General features: G+C 39.7%; 1 non-coding gene across 1 annotated transcript; it reads right to left on the bottom strand.

Annotated features, from left to right (window-relative positions):
• Positions 1–7346: 7346 nt before the first annotated feature.
• Positions 7347–7418, bottom strand: TRNAA-UGC (transfer RNA alanine (anticodon UGC)). Its single transcript has one exon. It is a non-coding gene; the product is annotated as a tRNA-Ala (tRNA).
• Between the last annotated feature and the right edge of the window lie 9754 nt (positions 7419–17172).

The raw sequence follows: 17172 nt of genomic DNA, 5'->3' as shown, positions 1-17172 counted from the left end.
TCAAGAAAACTACTGAGACTAATAGAAGAGTTCAGCAGAGTATTAGGATACAAGCTAAACATACAAAAATCAGTTGGATTTCTCTGCACCAACAAAAAGAACATTGAAGAGGAAATCACCAAATGGGTACCATTTACAGTAGCACCCAAGAAGATAAAATACTTAAGAATAAATCTAACCAGAAATGTAAAAGACCTATAGAAAGAAAACTAGAAGACACTACTGCAAGAAATCAAAAGAGACCTACATAAGTGGAAAAACATGCGCTGCTCATGGATAGGAAGACTGAACATTGTAAAAATGTCTATACTGACAAAAGTGATGTATAAATGCGATGCAATTCTGATCCCAATTCCAACAGCATTTTTTAATGGGATGGAGAAACAAATCACCAACTTCATATGGAAGGGAAAGAGGCTCCAGATAAGTAACATCTTACTTACTGAAAAAGAAGAACAAAGTGGGAGGCCTCCAACTACCTGATTTTAGAACCTATTACACCACCACAGTAGTCAAAACAGCCTGGTAATGCTACAACAACAGATACATAGACCAATGGAACGGAATTGAGAACCCAGACATAAATCCATCCACATAAGAGCAGCTGACATTTGACAAAGGCCCAAAGTCAGTTAAATGGGGAAAAGACAGTTTCCTTAACAAATGGTGCTGGCATAACTGGATATCCATCTGCAAAAAAATGAAAGAAGATACATACCCCACACCATCCACAAAAATGAACTCAAAATGGATCACAGACTTAAATATAAAATCTGAAATGATAAAGATCTTGGAAGAAAAAATAGGGACAATGCTAGGAGCCCTAATGCATGGCATAAAGCAGTATACAAATCATTACTAACAATGCAAAAACAGCAGAAGAGAAACTAGATAACTGGGAGTTCTTGAAAATCAAACACCTATGCTCAACCCAAGACTTCACCAAAAGAGTGAAAAGATTACCTACAGACTGGGAAAAAGTTCTTAGCTATGACATTTCTGATCAGCGCCTTATCTCTAAAATCTACATGATACTGCAAAAAGTCAACAACAAAAAGACAAGTAACCCAATCAAAAAATGTGCAAAGGATATGAACAGGCACTTCACTAAAGAAGACATTCAGGGAGTTAAGAGATACATGGGGAAATGCTCAAGATCATTAGCGATTAGAGAAATGCAAATCAAAACCACAATGAGCTTGCATCTCACTCCAACAAGGCTGGCATTAATCCAGAAAACACAAAATAATAAATGTTGGAGAGATTGTGGAGAGGCTGGAACACTTATACACTGCTGATGGGAACCTAAAATGTTACAACCACTTTGGAAATAAATTTGGTGCTTCCTCAAAAAGCTAGAAATAGAACTACCATATGATCCAACAGTCACACTCCTTGGAATACACCCTAGAGAAATAAGAGTGTGTACACGAACAGACATATGCACACCCATGTTCTTTTCAGCACTGTTTACCAAGTGATCAGATTGACTGTGAAGAAACAGAGGAAGCAGCTATTCTTTATATAGGCAACTGACAACATCAACGACAGTACTAATTCAGTGGAATATGACAGCAGTAAAAAATAATGACTTCCTATTCCTTTTGTGGATTGATCCTTTTATCATTAAGCTATCTCTGTCCCTGTTACTTTTTTGTTCTGAAGTTTTCATTATTTAATATAAATATAGCCACTTTTGTTTTCTCTTGATTGTTTGTATGATATATCTTTTTAAAAATTCTCTTTAATTTCTACCTAACTATATATATATATTTTTTTTATATAGTTACATGGGGAAACCCTGGTTGTGTAGTGGCTAAGTGCTTCGGCTGCTAACCAAGAGGTCAGCAGTTCAAATCTGCCAGGCACTCCTTGGAAACTCTATGGGGGAGTTCTACTCTGTCCTATAGGTTCGCTATCAGTCGGAATCGACTTGATGGCAGTGGGTTTGGTTTTGGAATATAGTTACATATATGAAATGAGTTCCTTGTAGACAACTTATACAGGCAGTCCCCAGGTTATACACCTCTGACTTCAGGAGAACTCCTTTTGCCCTTTTGTGTTGGGTAAATTTGCTCTCACTTTGAAATGACTGAGTCAATCCTACTCTGCTGGGAGCCAGGCTGCAAGGGCGGCCCCTCTGCACCCACTGCCCCCAGCATAAACATCGAAGAATTCTTGAAAAGTCAGGAATATCTCTGTCATCTGTGTTATGTTTCTGTTTCATTTTCAGCCTGTGTATAGCAGAATGTATAAGCATAAAATTCCATTATAGATTTAGGGACCTTTGGAGGGGGGCGTCCTACTCATAATCCCCTGGTGAAATCCCAGGTAGGGACAGCCCGTGTATTACCTGGGGATCAACATGAAGTTGTCTTAGGGGGAAAACGAATAGCTCGACTATGGAAAAAAAAAACAGGATGGTGGAATCCTGGTACTTACCGAGGCCCTTTTGTGATTAAACCACCACCCACACATGATCCCATAAAAGTGGAAAAACAATATTTTGAATTTCTATTGGCAAGAAATTGGGATTATGACGCTGATTGGAGACCATATAGAGTAGAAGGAAGTTTTATTACTCCAAAACCGGCTTGGGGGTGTAGAGATTGGGCTAATTGTCCTTGGCATAATCGTGGACAATATGATGTAACCCAAAGTGGCTGGACTTCAAGAACTTGGCCACCCTGGACAAGATGGACAAAGCCTATGTGGCAATGGTTTTACAAAAAGATTCATTGTTATAAAAACTGTGGAAGGTATTGCAAGATTAAGCAAAAGTGTAAAGCAGTATGAAGTCAATTGTTACTTTGTGTAAAAATAAATCAACAAAATGTTCTCTTCAACTAAACAAAAACTCATTGTATTTGTGTGCGCATGCAGAACTGTACTATGTGTCACTTGGAAAATTATGTCTCTGGAAAATGATGTTATCTATGATGATTATATCTTGTACTGCCCCTTTGTTGATCATGCGATGTTATGCTTATGTAAGCTTATGATATAAAAGACCATGTAAAAAATAAAGAGGAGGCTTTTTTTTCTGCAGAATGAAAATATAAGACACACTACGTCTCATTCTTTTTTCGCCAAACTCTACCCTTCCTCTGGTGACCCTGTTCTTTGCTGAGGCTGGCCCCCGGCACTCCTCCACCAAATTTTTCACCACAATCACATTTACATGCTGCCTGTACAGCTTTTAAATCATTGAAAAGGCTTCTAGCCTTTTCTTGCACTAAAAGAAGCCTAAATAAGAACCATAGGCACTTGTTTTGACTTACCTACAAATTTTTTAAAACATTTTTATTGTGGTGTAAGTGAAGGTTTACAAATCAAGTCAGTCTCTCATAAAAATTTATATACACCATGCTATATACTCTGGAAACCCTGGTGGCATAGTGGTAAGTGCTACAGCTGCTACACCAAAGGGTAAGAAGTTCAAACCCGCCAGGTGCTCCTTGGAAACTCTATGGGGCAGTTCTACTCTGTCCTGTAGGGTTGCTATGAGTTGGAATCAACTCGGCACCGGGTTTTTTTTTTTATATACTCCTAGTTTTTCTTCCCCTTAATGAGACAGCACACTCCTTTCTCCCCTGTATTTCCATGCCCATTCTGTCAGCTTCTGTCCCCCTCTGCCTTCTTATCTCCCCTTCAGACAGGAGCTGCCCATATAGTCTCATGTGTCTACTTGATCCAAGAAGCTCACTCCTCACCAGTACCATTTTCTACCTTATACTCCAGTCCAATCCCTGTCTGAAGAGTTGGCTTTGGGAATGGTTCCTGTGTTGGGCTAACAGAAGGTCTGCAGACCATGATCTGTGGGGTCCTTCTAGTCTCAGCCAGACCATTAAGTCTGGTCTTTTTAGGAGAATTTGAGGTCTGCATCCCACTTCTCTCCTACTTCTTCACGGATTCTCTGTCGTGTTCCCTGTTACGGAAGTTATTGGTTGTAGCTGGGCAACATCGAGTTCTTCTGTTCTCAAGCTGATGTTTATCTACAGATTTGAATTAAAGACTTAAACACACAGTTAGGAATGGCTACCATTTCTTTTTCTGTTCTGGTTTTCTTCAGAGCTAAGAGCAGGAAGAGAGTAGTGAAGAAGCAAAGCTTCCAGAATAGGTAACTAGGGTAAAATGAAGGGCTTTTATGTAAGAGAAATAATTGAGAGTAGAATAAAGATTGCAAGAACAGGGACTTGAACCCTGAACCCTCAGATTAAAAGTCTCGTACTCTACCAACTGAGCTACCCAGGCCTCTGTATATGGTATTTCTGACTACCTCCTTTAGGCTTTTATATGGCAGTTGCAATGTACTAGCTGCTCTTTCGTAATCCTGTGGTGGCCTTCTCTGTGCTACAGGTTCTCTATGAGTCAGAATTGACTCGATGGTAGCAGGTTAGTTTTTTTGGTTATATGTGGCCAATTGGTTTCTTATTTCAAGTGTTCAGATAGTTTTCTTTGAATTCTCTTTGTTGGGAAGAATATTTTGTTTGAAAGAGGTGCTGTCATTCATTGGATCATTGGTCTTCCTTCTGTCTTTGCCTTGTATCTCTTTAGATTTTAATAACCAGAGTGGTGACCCCTAAACAAATCACTGCCAGTTCATGATCATACAGCTAGACAAGGAGGACTTCATTACTTGCCAAATGTTGTGATTTTATCCCTTTGTTCTTAGTTCCCCACCTGCACCTATTTTTCTGAAAGCAACATGAATGCTACTCTTCTTCTTAGCCCTCTGCATTGTCTTGTACCTCTTTCTGGCAGCTTTGGGAAACACGAGAAAAGCGGTGGAGAGATTTCGAGGACCTATGAAAATGTACAATAACGATGCAGATGCAAAGAAGCCTGGATATAATATTCTACATTTCTGTACTTGCCTTTCTTAATGATGCACCTTGCCTACCAACGTGAGCCACTCCTTCTCAGTTTCTTTCTCTCCTTCCTCTTCCTTCTTCATGTCTTTATGCACTGTTTCCTGCCACATTCAAAGAAAAAAGGGTATTTATCTTGAGGAATTAATGTACATTATTACATATCTTCCAGAGTATGACCCAAGACAGTTCATTAGTCTTGACCTAAACCTGGGGAAAATAATGTACAGGGAATCTGGGAACAAATGGGGAAGTTTTGTTGTGAAGGAATGACTAACCTCTCTGGTGAGGAAAGACAGAGTATTTCCTCTGTGAAAAGAGTATTGTTTACTTCTAAAAAAAAATCTCAGTACTTTCAAGAAACCAAGGCTATTTGAAAACTGAGAGAATTTGTAATTGCTCTACTTTAGTTATTTGTGGATTTCTCTTTTCTCCTAGTCTATGGCCTTATAAGGCATAGTTGGGGGTGGGTCACACATAAGTGCCTTGGATTCCTTTGTAGATCAATACCAAGACAATTCAGGGATGACTTTTAAGCAAAGTACCTCAGAGGTTAGCATTTCAATGAGAGAAGGACCCCTCCCAGCTATTTTGGCTCTCTTCTCCCGCTTAAAGTAGCTTGGAAGTCACCCAATTGCACATCAGACCTCTAAACCTCTCACCAAGTGAGGTAAGGGACCCACTATTTAGTTCTGCCTCCATGTCAGGTGATTCTTCTACTTGTTGATAGAGGATTAAGTTGTTAAAATCCATGTTACAAATGGATTAAAATACATTTTTTTCCTGGCTTTAAAAATAGGCATTTCTGAGAGGGGAAGCTCTTGTTTGAGCTTCCAGACCATTCTCCTTGGGGCATTGCCATCTTATCTTTGAGGCAGGAGAGGCCTGAACATACTAATCTTTGGAGCTCCTTCTTCTCATGCTGTCATCTGCACCCCTTTATCGAAGAGTTTACTTCTTGGCTTGTATTTCTCCACCCAAAGTATCATTATTATCAGTGACTTAGAGAAGAACACCCTGGAAGAAATCCATCACTCCTGATCATTGCAAAGTTTATTAATGCTATGTAATTGTTTTCAGTGGTTTCAGCTGCTACTTGATTCCTTTTTGAAAGTCGTTAAATTCTCTTTCAATTTCAAAGTTAAGCATTTGAAAACAGAAACCACATGCTCCCGAGCAACACTTTCCTTTCAGATTTGGACTACATTTTTAGTGTATCAGTCCTGTGGCCCAGAGGATAAGGCCTCTGATTCCAGGTCCGATATTGAGGGTTGGAACCCCTTCTTAGTGCCTTACTTCTGGTTTGGCAAGAAGTAGAAGCTTCTTGAAATGGCTTCCAATTGAAAGTGTTTGTTATAGGAAACACAAGCAGCTGAGATGCATCTATCGATTTTTACCCTTCTCTGCTCTCTTTCTCCTCACCCTTCTACATAGTCCTTTGGATGCATCTCCCTCAAAATCTTTGGTGTGGTGTGAAATGAATATCTTATGTGACTTTATTTAAAGTTCTAAAGACAAGAAAGTGGGATTCTGTAGCCAAATATAAGAAATGTAGAAGGGAAGGAATTTTAATAGGGTACTTGCCAATGCTCATATATCATTTTAATTTAGCTAGGTGTGTGTGCAGTGTGGGATATTTTCTACAACATGGTGTTTGAAATTCTCCAATGAAAGTCATTTTACGATGAACGAGAATAACTGCTCTGCTAAAACCAGAAGTGGCACAAGAAACTTTTAAGACCTTAAAGCTAATCTACTCCCAAATTGAACTATTGTGGCCAGTGATACCGTCGGTCGCTAAAATTTGGATTATAGTTGCAATGTTCATGTTGAATATCTCTGTGTGTCTTGAGAGCTGTTGTTTGGGTTGTCCAATGTCCTCTAATCACTCATCCCCCATTGACCGCTCTGTTAAAGATTGCAATAGAGGGCCATTTTAACCCATTGAGACTGAGTCAATTCTGACTCCTAAAGTCCATATTGGGCAGAGAGAACTGCCCCATAGGGTTTCCAAGGAGAGGCTGAAGGACTGGAACTGTCCACCTTTTGGTTAGCAGACGAACTCTTAACCACGGTGCCACTAAGGGCCAGAAAATCAGCTGGAAACTTTCCTCTAGTCTGACTTTCAATGATTAAAAGCATTAAGGGGTTTTCGGAGGGCCATTTCCTTTTCTCCTTTCTCTCTGTCCTTGTTCTTCTACTTTGATTATCCATGATATGCTAACTAAAACTGAATATTAATTGATTACATGTTGTGGTGAAAGTCTTCTTGCTTTGGGGCAAGGGCTGGTTCCTTCTCTGTCTCTTCCTTCTTGTCTTCCTTCTGCTGATATCCTGCCGAGGGAGATGTTAAGCCCCAACAAGTATAAATGGAAGAACACTAAAAGCAACTGTTTGGACCATTGGCTTTCTTTTCCTGTGAGCAGAACAAACATGATAAAGGAAATTAGAGGTTGAGGTTGCTAAATGGTGAAGTGGAGGTGCCAGGAATTGAACCAGGGACCTTGTACATGCAAAGCACATGCTCTACCACTGAGCTACACCCCCTGAAGACTGACTAGCTTGATGATGACTTTTCTTTTCATAAAAGCATACTGATATTTTTCTGTGTGGTTCCTTCTTCCCATCCCCCCCAAAACAAAACAAAACTTTGCCTAGAATAAGACCAACACACTAAAATAAATAAATAAAACCACAGGGTTAAATTCCACACTTTCTGGAATTAGTAGTGTGGATACTGTCTAGTGGTGATAGATGGAGAAGGTTAACTGGATCGTTGTTTGAATAACCTTTTCTGGTCCTAGGATCTTTCCACTCCGGTAGTCCTCTCCAAGGCATACTTGCCAGCAGACTCTTTAAATGAAAGTTACTTGCCTCCACCAGGAAAGTTCCAAGAAAATCACATCTCTCTAATATCTATCACACTGATAATGACTCCAAATGGGTAGCTCCTTAGATCACTGGCAGCCGCAGACGTTAGTGGAAATGGTTAATTGAACTTCACTTCTACTTTTTTTCTACTTGGGTCAGTGCCCTGCCACCATCCTTTCCAGCTGACTCTCATTGCTCCTGTCACTTCACACCTTCTGAGCTGGTCCTTAGATCTGCTTCCACACTCCATCTCTATCCCTCGCTTAAGAATCGCGTCCACAAATGATTTTAAAGGTGGGGAAACTTCAAAACTCCATCAGCTTTGCATGAAGTGACTTTTTTCTAGACTGGTAGAATCTACAGGTCAAATGCAGAGTCAGGAACTGCATAGCAACAACAAAGCAAACCTGTCAAACTCCTTTCCCTCTGACAACCCAGTGACATAAATGTAAAGCTTCCTTCAGATACAGATGTTTGAAAGGAAAAAGTCAAAGAGCCCTGGAAGTCATCAAAATATGCCATTGGTGAACCTGAAAATACGAGGAGGTCCTCAGTGATACTAAACAGATGGGGTTGGACTGGCCAGGGAAGAACTTAAGCAAGGACTTTTCTTTCACTGAGATGCTTTCAGCTTAGCATGTATGGCGGATGATCTGTACAGTGAGTCCAAAGCCTATTGATCCAAGATCCTCCATGTGGTATTGAGGAGCATATTGCAGGCAGGTCTTTATTTAAAGACTTACAATACTGAATTTAAGTATTTACTGCTGTTGAAATTAAACAATTCCCCAGAAGCCTGCACAATACTTCAAAACTTCTGGGCACTTTATCATTAAACATCCATCTGTCAACCAAGCTCAGTAATCCCTCTAGAATGCCCCTTCTTGTTTTCCCAAGGATGTTTGCTCACTTTGGAGTATCATGTGGTACATGCCTAACATAAAATTTTTTTTTCCCCAAAACCTGTATCTCTAGGATTTTGTGTGTTCCATGCGACTTATTCTTCTGCACTACTGTATCAACTGTACATTCTTTTTTTACCACAAGATTGTAAAGGACATATAAGCAAAAAACGGCTTTGAAATAGGCCCAGCAATTTCTCTAGAACTTATTGCCCGTTTGCAAATATCTCTCCTTTCCTCTTTCGCTCACTCAACAAATAGTCGAGCTCTTTAGTCTTGTAGTTTTTAATACCGGTGAAGGCAAAGAAGGTCAGAAGCAAGTAGTTCCAATTCTCTTTGTCTTAGAGAAAGTGAGTGCTGGAAGGTATTCACTGCACGGTGACTTGGGGCATGAGGGTTACATCATTTTGACAGCAATTTAGGACCTGTATAATCCTGGGAATGGATCTGAGACTTTTAGACCCTTAGGACTCTCCCAAGTGAGCTATGTCTGTCACACATTTACTTTCATTGTGGCTAATAATTTCCTCAGCTTTCTCTTTGGAAAGCTTTCCTAGAGAAATCTCATTCCCTATTTCCTTGCTCAAATGAATTTGGGAAACCACCTGCCAAGCCGTAGGGTGATTGATCCTAAATATTACTGCCAGCAGAGAAGGAGACAGTGAATCAGAGGGGGAAGGGATAGAGAGAATCAGTGGGTATGTGCTCAGCCTTCTGTCTTTTAAATGACACAGTTCCAACTAAGAACACAAAGGGATCTGTCAACAAAGATCATTGACAGATTCTCCAAGGATGTATTTACTTTCCTTTCAATCCTTCTATACATATACATATAATTGATCCCACAAACTGGAGCTCAAGTGAGCATGATCTTTCCACTTTCTCTTTTTCCTTCTCTTCTTGCTTGTTCTGATGGAACCACCTTGGAAGGTACAGTGGATTTGAAACAGTGGAGTTTCTCCCTGGCCAACTATCAGATCTGCGAAGATATCATAGAAATATAGCTAATATTTCAAGGAAGATCTTCATGCTCTTTCAGTCGTGAGAGAGGTGTGGCTGAATGGGAGTGTGTCCATTCCTTGAGAGGGTTCAGAACCATAAACACTCATCTGCTTTTTACAATTTCCATATTTCCATTCTTTTCTCCCTTTGAAAACACATTTGGCGTATTCATATGGAAATAAACACATTATTTGATGAACTGCTTTTAAATGTTTCCCCTTTCTACTCAGAAGCCAGAACCTCACCAGCACATTAATGTGCTCATTAATCCTCTGTTCCCCATTCCAGTGTCACCAAAGAGCAAGACAGAAGAAGAAGGACTGGAATGAAAGAGGAGAGAAAGAACAGGCTTGATCATTTCATTTGGAATTTCCTTAGTTTTTTAAGCAGTATTTAAAGCATAGGAGAGCCTGAAGTTACCAAGGAGAGAAGCTTCTCCCTGTTTTATTTTCTATTCCTTGTATTCTTCTTCTACCAACCCATCCAAAGTCTCCAATAATTGGATCATATTGTTCAGACATGGGTGGCAACAGACCTCATGCAATTTTGGGTGTGTGAATAGATAATATTGACTGAAATTTGTATTTAAAAGTACACTAGTCTTCTACACAGTACTTTGAGGTATAACTGAGGTCATGTGTCTAGCAGGCAAGATACCTCAGTTAGGAGAGCAGCTACACTGAAGATCTGAAGGTCCCTGGTTTAATTCCTGGATTTGGCCGTTTTGTTTACCTATGTGTAATTATTGTCATCCATTTTTAATATGACAATTGCATTCCAAGACCTTAGGATTGTAATACAACTAAGTGAAGCTAAATTTCCGCTAGCTGACCCTGAGTGTGGAACATAGCTCAGTGGGAGAGGGCATTCCTTGCAGGTATGAAGTGCCAGGTTCGATCCCAGTCACTTCCGCAGTTTTTCTCTGATCCAACACTATTAACAGTATTAATTAAGGAATGGAGCCCTGCGGTAGTTAAGTATTGGGCTATTAAACAAAAGGCCACTGGCATATTCTAGGAAACAGTATGGGCAATTCTATCGTGTCCTATAGTGTCACTATCAGTTGGAATCAACTCCACGGCAATCTTTTTTTTTTTTTTCCTTGAAGGAATACAGATTTAGTTCTCCTAATATTTTCCATTCCATTCCTGCACACATAGAAAGTAAAAGCATAACCCGGTGAACTGCCTTGAATGCTCTTCCATTCATGGGCTGTGAGCCTCTACATCCCCTAAAGGTACTGTGGCAAAGGAAGGAAGACTTTCGGAAAGGGAAGAAACGAAGAACCGGATATCAACGGAATCACTTAAGCCACCCGAATCAAAAGCATGCATGTTAACAGGTGGTTCATCTTGGCTCCCATCTGTTCTATTATTAAAGAGACAGAAAGACAGAAAAAGGGACGGGGGTGAGGAGCGGACAGTTTTCTTTAGTGCCTCGTGATTTCTGAGCCAAAGGACGGAGCAAAAGCAGAGGAGCCCATCTTAATGCCTTCAGATTTCTCTGCAGGTGCTGGGCCTAAAAACCAGAGGATGGCTATAGATCCCGAGTCTTTTCAGGCAAGCGAGTGGCTTGCACTCTGGGCAAGGTCAGGAAGACTATCAGGGAATTAGAAGCCTTCCTAATATGAAAGTAGAAGAATCAACACATTCCCAGTTGATATTCCATAGCATCAATTTTCCTGTATTTCCTCACTCACTCCATTTTCCCTGTTATTTTAAATCTTTAAATAAAACATTTATTGGAAACCTCAGTTGACATCAAAAGGAGGCAGACCCATGTGAAGCAGCCCAAAAGGTTTTTCTATCAAAAAGGAAAATAGATACAGGTAGTTCCGACGTAAGTCCTACTTCAGTAACAAAGCGCGCCACTTACCACAACCCTTGTTTTTGTATTCTGTACATCCTATCGTTAATAATATGCCCTACATACGAGGTTGCTTATGTTATCATTGTCATGCCAACCCTGGAAAATGAAGAACAAATTTATAAAAATATTGATAACAAAAGGCAACAATGATGAAAACTAAAAAACAAACAAAAAATGAATTCGACTTATATAAGAGTTGACTTGGGACACAGTCATTAGTTGAGGACCCACTACAAATAAAAGTGAATGGATCCTAGCTATGCTGAATGCTTCCTTTGTAAAGAACAGCCACTGCCTCTGTTTCTTCATGGTCAATCTTATCACATCTGGTTTGTATGACCAGTAAGCTTCTAGGAATTTCCACTCCACTGCTCGTGCCTTTCAAATGCTTTTTGGTTCCAAGAATGTCTCTGTAGGAGGTGGAGCCAAGATGGCGGAATAGACAGAGTCTTCTGGCCAGCCCTCTTTGCAAGGAAGACCCCAAAAAACAAGTGAAAGGAGTATATTTGTGAGAAGCTGGGAGCCCTGAGCTTCAAAGGCAAGCTTAGAAAACAGAGGGGAAGGGGGAGGAAGAGACTGCTCAGAAGCTGAGAGGAGTTACCGGACCTGAATCGTGGGAAGCCCTCAGGCACCATTCCCAGAGCTACGGTGGCGGGCTGGTACTAGCCTTTGGCTGCAGTTTCCTGAGGGAAAAGCAGCCAGCCACACAGCCTACTCACACCTCTGGAACCTCAGAAGAACGGCACTCCAGGCAAAAGGTAAGTACTTCCATATATTTTACCACCCCCCTCTGCCCCCACCGCCAAGCCGGCTCCAGCAGTGGAATCCCTGGGCCTGAGGTAGGCCGTGTTGAGCACATAGAGCCATCCTCCTGGCCTTAGGGAAGGAAAAAAATTGCAACTGGGGGAAAAGATAATTTGCTAGCTCCGTTCACTGGGGGAGCTCAAGATAGAAGCAGCGCCTGTCCAGGGATAAACTGTCGGTAGATCTTGAGCACCTTTCCCTTTTGCCTGGACTTGTATGGGCATATTTTGGGAAAATAGGCCCTTGTTGGCAAACTCCAGCCATTTCAGCTGTGCAGTGGAAAGGTGGGTGTTTGACGTTTGACATTGCTTTGCCTATTAAGCAAGGTCCTCACCTAAGCACATCAGGGACCTAAGGACTGGTCGCTTCACTCAGGTCACCCAGCCATCTACGACAGGGTCCAAAGAGGACTGGTACCTTGCAATCCTCTCAATCAAAACCTTTGGGTGCCCATAGTCCTTCTGCAAAACCCACCCACCTGCACGCTCTAGGGAACAGGGATGCATCGTTCTCAGAGAAACTCGGGGTTCGGTTCTCAGCTCCCTGCCCTGTTCAGAGCGTGCCCCCCTGCTGCAATCAGATACCACTATATACGCCAATCACCCCTGCCCCTCTAAGACTGTAGGACAGAGCCTGTACCACACACTTGATGATCAGCTACCTGGAAACCTGAGTTGAATTCATACAAAAAAACTGAATGGATTCCTAGACTTATATACCTGATAACAGCTCTAGCCAGCTGGGGACAGGCCATCAGAGCTCCAAAGGTGAAAATAATCAAGCTATCTCACTCAAGCAACCCAGGGAGGTATACCAAAACAAAACAAAGCAAGCAGCTACAACACTGTAAGCAAGCATAAACTAATACAATAACTTATAGATGGCTCGGAGACAACAGCCAATATCCAGTCACATAAAGAAACAGGCCGTGATCACCTCAACAGGCTCTCAAAACAAAGAATCCAGGGATCTTCTAGATGAAAGTGCATTCCTGGAATTACCAGAGCCAGAATACAAAAGTTTAATATACGGAACTCTTCAAGACATCCGGAAGGAAATGGGGCAATACACAGAACAAGCCAAGGAACACACGATAAAGCAATTGAAGAAATTAGAAAGATTATTTAGGAACATAATGAAAAGTTTAATAAGCTAAAAAAATCCATAGACAGACAGCAATCAGAAATTCAAAAGATTAACAATAAAATTTTAGAATTAGACAACTCAATAGAAAGTCAGAGGAGCAGAACTGAGCAAGTAGAAGCTAGAATTTTTGAACTCGAAGATAAATCACTTGGCACTAATATATTTGAAGAAAATCAGATAAAAGAATTTTTAAAAAATGAAATTAAGAACCATGTAGGACTCTGTCAAGAGAAATAACCTATGAGTGACTGGAGTACCAGGACACAGAGGGATAAAAAAATATAGAGGCAATTGTTGAAGATTTGTTGGCAGAAGACCTCCCTGATATTGTGAAAGATGGAGATATCTATCCAAGATGCTCATCGAACTCCACATAAGGTCTATCTTAAAAGAAAGTCACCAAGACATATTATAATCAAACTTGCCAAAACCAAAGATAAAGAGAGAATTATAAGAGCAGCGAGGGATAAACAAAAAGCCACCTACAAAGGAGAGCCAATAAGAATAAGCTTGGACTACATGGCAGAAACTATGCAGGCAAGGAGGCAATGGGATGACAGATTTAAAAAATTGAAAAAAAAAAAAAATTGCCTGCCAAGAATCAAATATCCATCAAAACTGTGTCTTAAATATGAAGGTGAAATTAAGACATTTCCAGATAAACACAAGTTGAGGAAATCGGTAAAAACCAAACCAAAACAACAAGAAATACTAAATGGAGTTCTTTGGTTAGAAAATCAATAATATCAGGTATCAACCCAAGACTAGAACTCTGGGCAGAGCAATCAGAAGTCAACCCAGACAGGGAAATCCAAAAAAAAAAAAAAAAAAGCAAAACTATTTCAAAAAAAAAAAGCTCAAAACAGGGTAACAGCAATGTTATTACATAAAAGAAGACAACATGTAAATAATAAAGAGGGACTAAGAAATGTAATCATACACCTTCCTTATGGAGAGGAAGATAAGGCAATACAAAAAAATAAAAGTTAGTTTTAAATTTAGAAAAAGAGCGGTAAATAATAAGGTAGCCACAAAGGAGACAAACCCTCCTACTCATCAAAATAAAATACAAGAAAAAAACAGAGACTCAGCAGAAACAAAATCAACAACAACAAATATGAGGAAAGGACAATATATAAAGATACTCTACTCAGCACATTAAATTAAGTGGGAAAAAGAAACTGTCAAGAACACACAAAAAAAGACACCAAAGTGATAGCACTAACTTCATACCTATCCATAATTACACTGAATGTAAATGGACTGAATGCACCAATAAAGAGAGAGAGAGTGACAGAATGGATTCAAAAACAAGATCCGTCTAGATGCTGCCTACTAGAGACACGCCTTAGGCTTAGAGATACAAACAAACTAAAACTCAAAGGATGGAAAAAAATATATCAAGCAAGCAACAATCGAAAAAGAGCAGGAGTGCCAATATTAATTTCTGACAAAATTGACTTTAAAGTTAAATCCATCATAATGGATAAAGAAGGACACTATATAATGTTTAAAGGGACAATACACCAAGATGATATAACCATATTAAATATTTATGCATCCGATGATAGGGCTGCAAGATACATAAAACAAACTCTATCAGAATGGAAAACTGAGATAGACAGCTCCGCAATAATAGTAGGAGACTTCATCACACCATTTTCGGTGAAGGACAGGACATCCAGAAAGAAGCTCAGTAAAGACACGGAAGATCTAAATGCCACAATCCACCAACTTGACCTTGTAGACATATACAGAACATTCCACCCAACAGCAACCAACTACACTTTCTTTTCCAGAACACATGGAACATTCTCTAGAACAGACCATGTATTAAGTCATAAAGCAGGCCTTTTCAGAATCCAAAACAGTGAAATGTTACAAAGCATCTTCTCTGATCATAAGGCCATAAGAGTGGAAATCAGTAACAAGAAAAGCAGAGAAAAGAAATCAAACACTTGGAAACTAAACAATACCCTGCTCAAAAAAGACTGGACTATAGAAGACATTAAGGATGGTATGAAGAAATTCAGAGAATCCAATGAGAATGAAAACACTTTCTATCAGAACCTTTGGGACACAGCAAAAGCGGTGCTCAGAGGCCAATTTATATCAATAAATGCACACATCCAAAAAGAAAAAAGGGCCAAAATCAAAGGATTATCCCTACAACTTGTACAAATAAAAAGAGAGCAACAAAAGAGACCCACAGGCACCAGAAGAAAACAAATAATAAAAATTAGAGCTGAACTAAGTGAAATAGAAAACAGAAAAAGAATTGAAAGAATCAACAAGACCAAAAGCTGGTTTTTGGAAAAACTCAACAAAATTGATAAACCACTGGCCAAACTGACAAAGGAAAAACAGGAGAGGAATCAAATAACCTGAAATGAGATGAGCGATATTACAACAGACCCAACTGAAATTAAAAGAATCAAATCACATTACTATGAAAAACTGTACTCTAACAAATTTGAAAACCTAGAAGAAATGGATGAATTCCTAGAAACACACTACCTACCTAAACTAACACAAACAGAGCTACAACAACTAAATAGACCCATAACAAAAGAAGAGATTGAAAAGGTAATTGAAATACTCCCAACAAAAAAAGCCCTGGTCTGAATGGCTTCACTGCAGAGTTCTACCAAATATTCAGAGAAGAGTTACCACCACTACTACTAAAGGTTATTTCAGAGCATAGAAAAGGACGGAATACTCCCAAACTCATTCTATGAAGCCACCATATCCCTGATACCAAAACCAGGTAGACGCCACAAGAAAAGAAAATTATAGACCTATATCCCTCATGAACGTAGATTCAAAAATCCTCAACAAAATTCTAGCCAATAGAATTCAACAACATATCAAAAAGTATTTCACCATGACCAAGTGGGATTCATACCATGTATGCAGGGATGGTTCAACATTAGAAGAAGAATTGATGGAATCCACCACATAAATAAAACTAAAGACAAGAATCACACGATTTTATCAATTGATGCAGAAAAGGCATTTGACAAAGTTCAACACCCATTCATGATGAAAACTCTCAGCACAATAGGAACAGAAGGAAAATTCCTCAACATAAGAAAGGGCTTTTATACAAAGCCAACAGCCAATATCACCCTAAATGGAGAGAGCCTGAAAGCATTCCCACTGAGATCGGAAACCAGACAAGGATGCCCTTTATCACCACTCTTATTCGACATTGTGTTGGAGGTCGTAGCAAGAGCAATTCAGCTAGATAAAGATATAAAGGGCATCCAGATTAGCAAGGAAGAAGTAAAAGTATCTCTATTGCAGATGACATGATCTTATACACAGAAAACCCTAATGAATCCTCAAGAAAACTACTGAAAGTAATAGAAGAGTTCAGCAAAGTATTGGGATACGAGATAAACATACAAAAATCAGTTGGATTCCTCTACACCAACAAAAAGAACATCGAAGAGGAAATCACCAAATCAATGCCATTTACAGTAGCCCCCAAGAAGATAAAATATTTAGGAATAAATCTTACCAGAGATGTAAAAGACTTATACAAAGAAAACTGCAGTACACTTCTGCAAGAAACCAAAAGAGACTTACATAAGTGGAAGAACATACCTTGCTCATGGATAGGAAGAATTAACATTATAAAAATGTCTATTCTACCAAAAGTGGTCTATACATTTAATGCAATTCCGATCCAAATTCCAAGGACA

Source organism: Loxodonta africana, chromosome 1 (genome assembly GCF_030014295.1).
Source record: "Loxodonta africana isolate mLoxAfr1 chromosome 1, mLoxAfr1.hap2, whole genome shotgun sequence".
In the NCBI taxonomy this organism is placed as follows: domain Eukaryota; kingdom Metazoa; phylum Chordata; class Mammalia; order Proboscidea; family Elephantidae; genus Loxodonta; species Loxodonta africana.
Note: the sequence above shows the minus strand (reverse complement) of the source record. Positions and strands in the feature narration are given on the sequence as shown.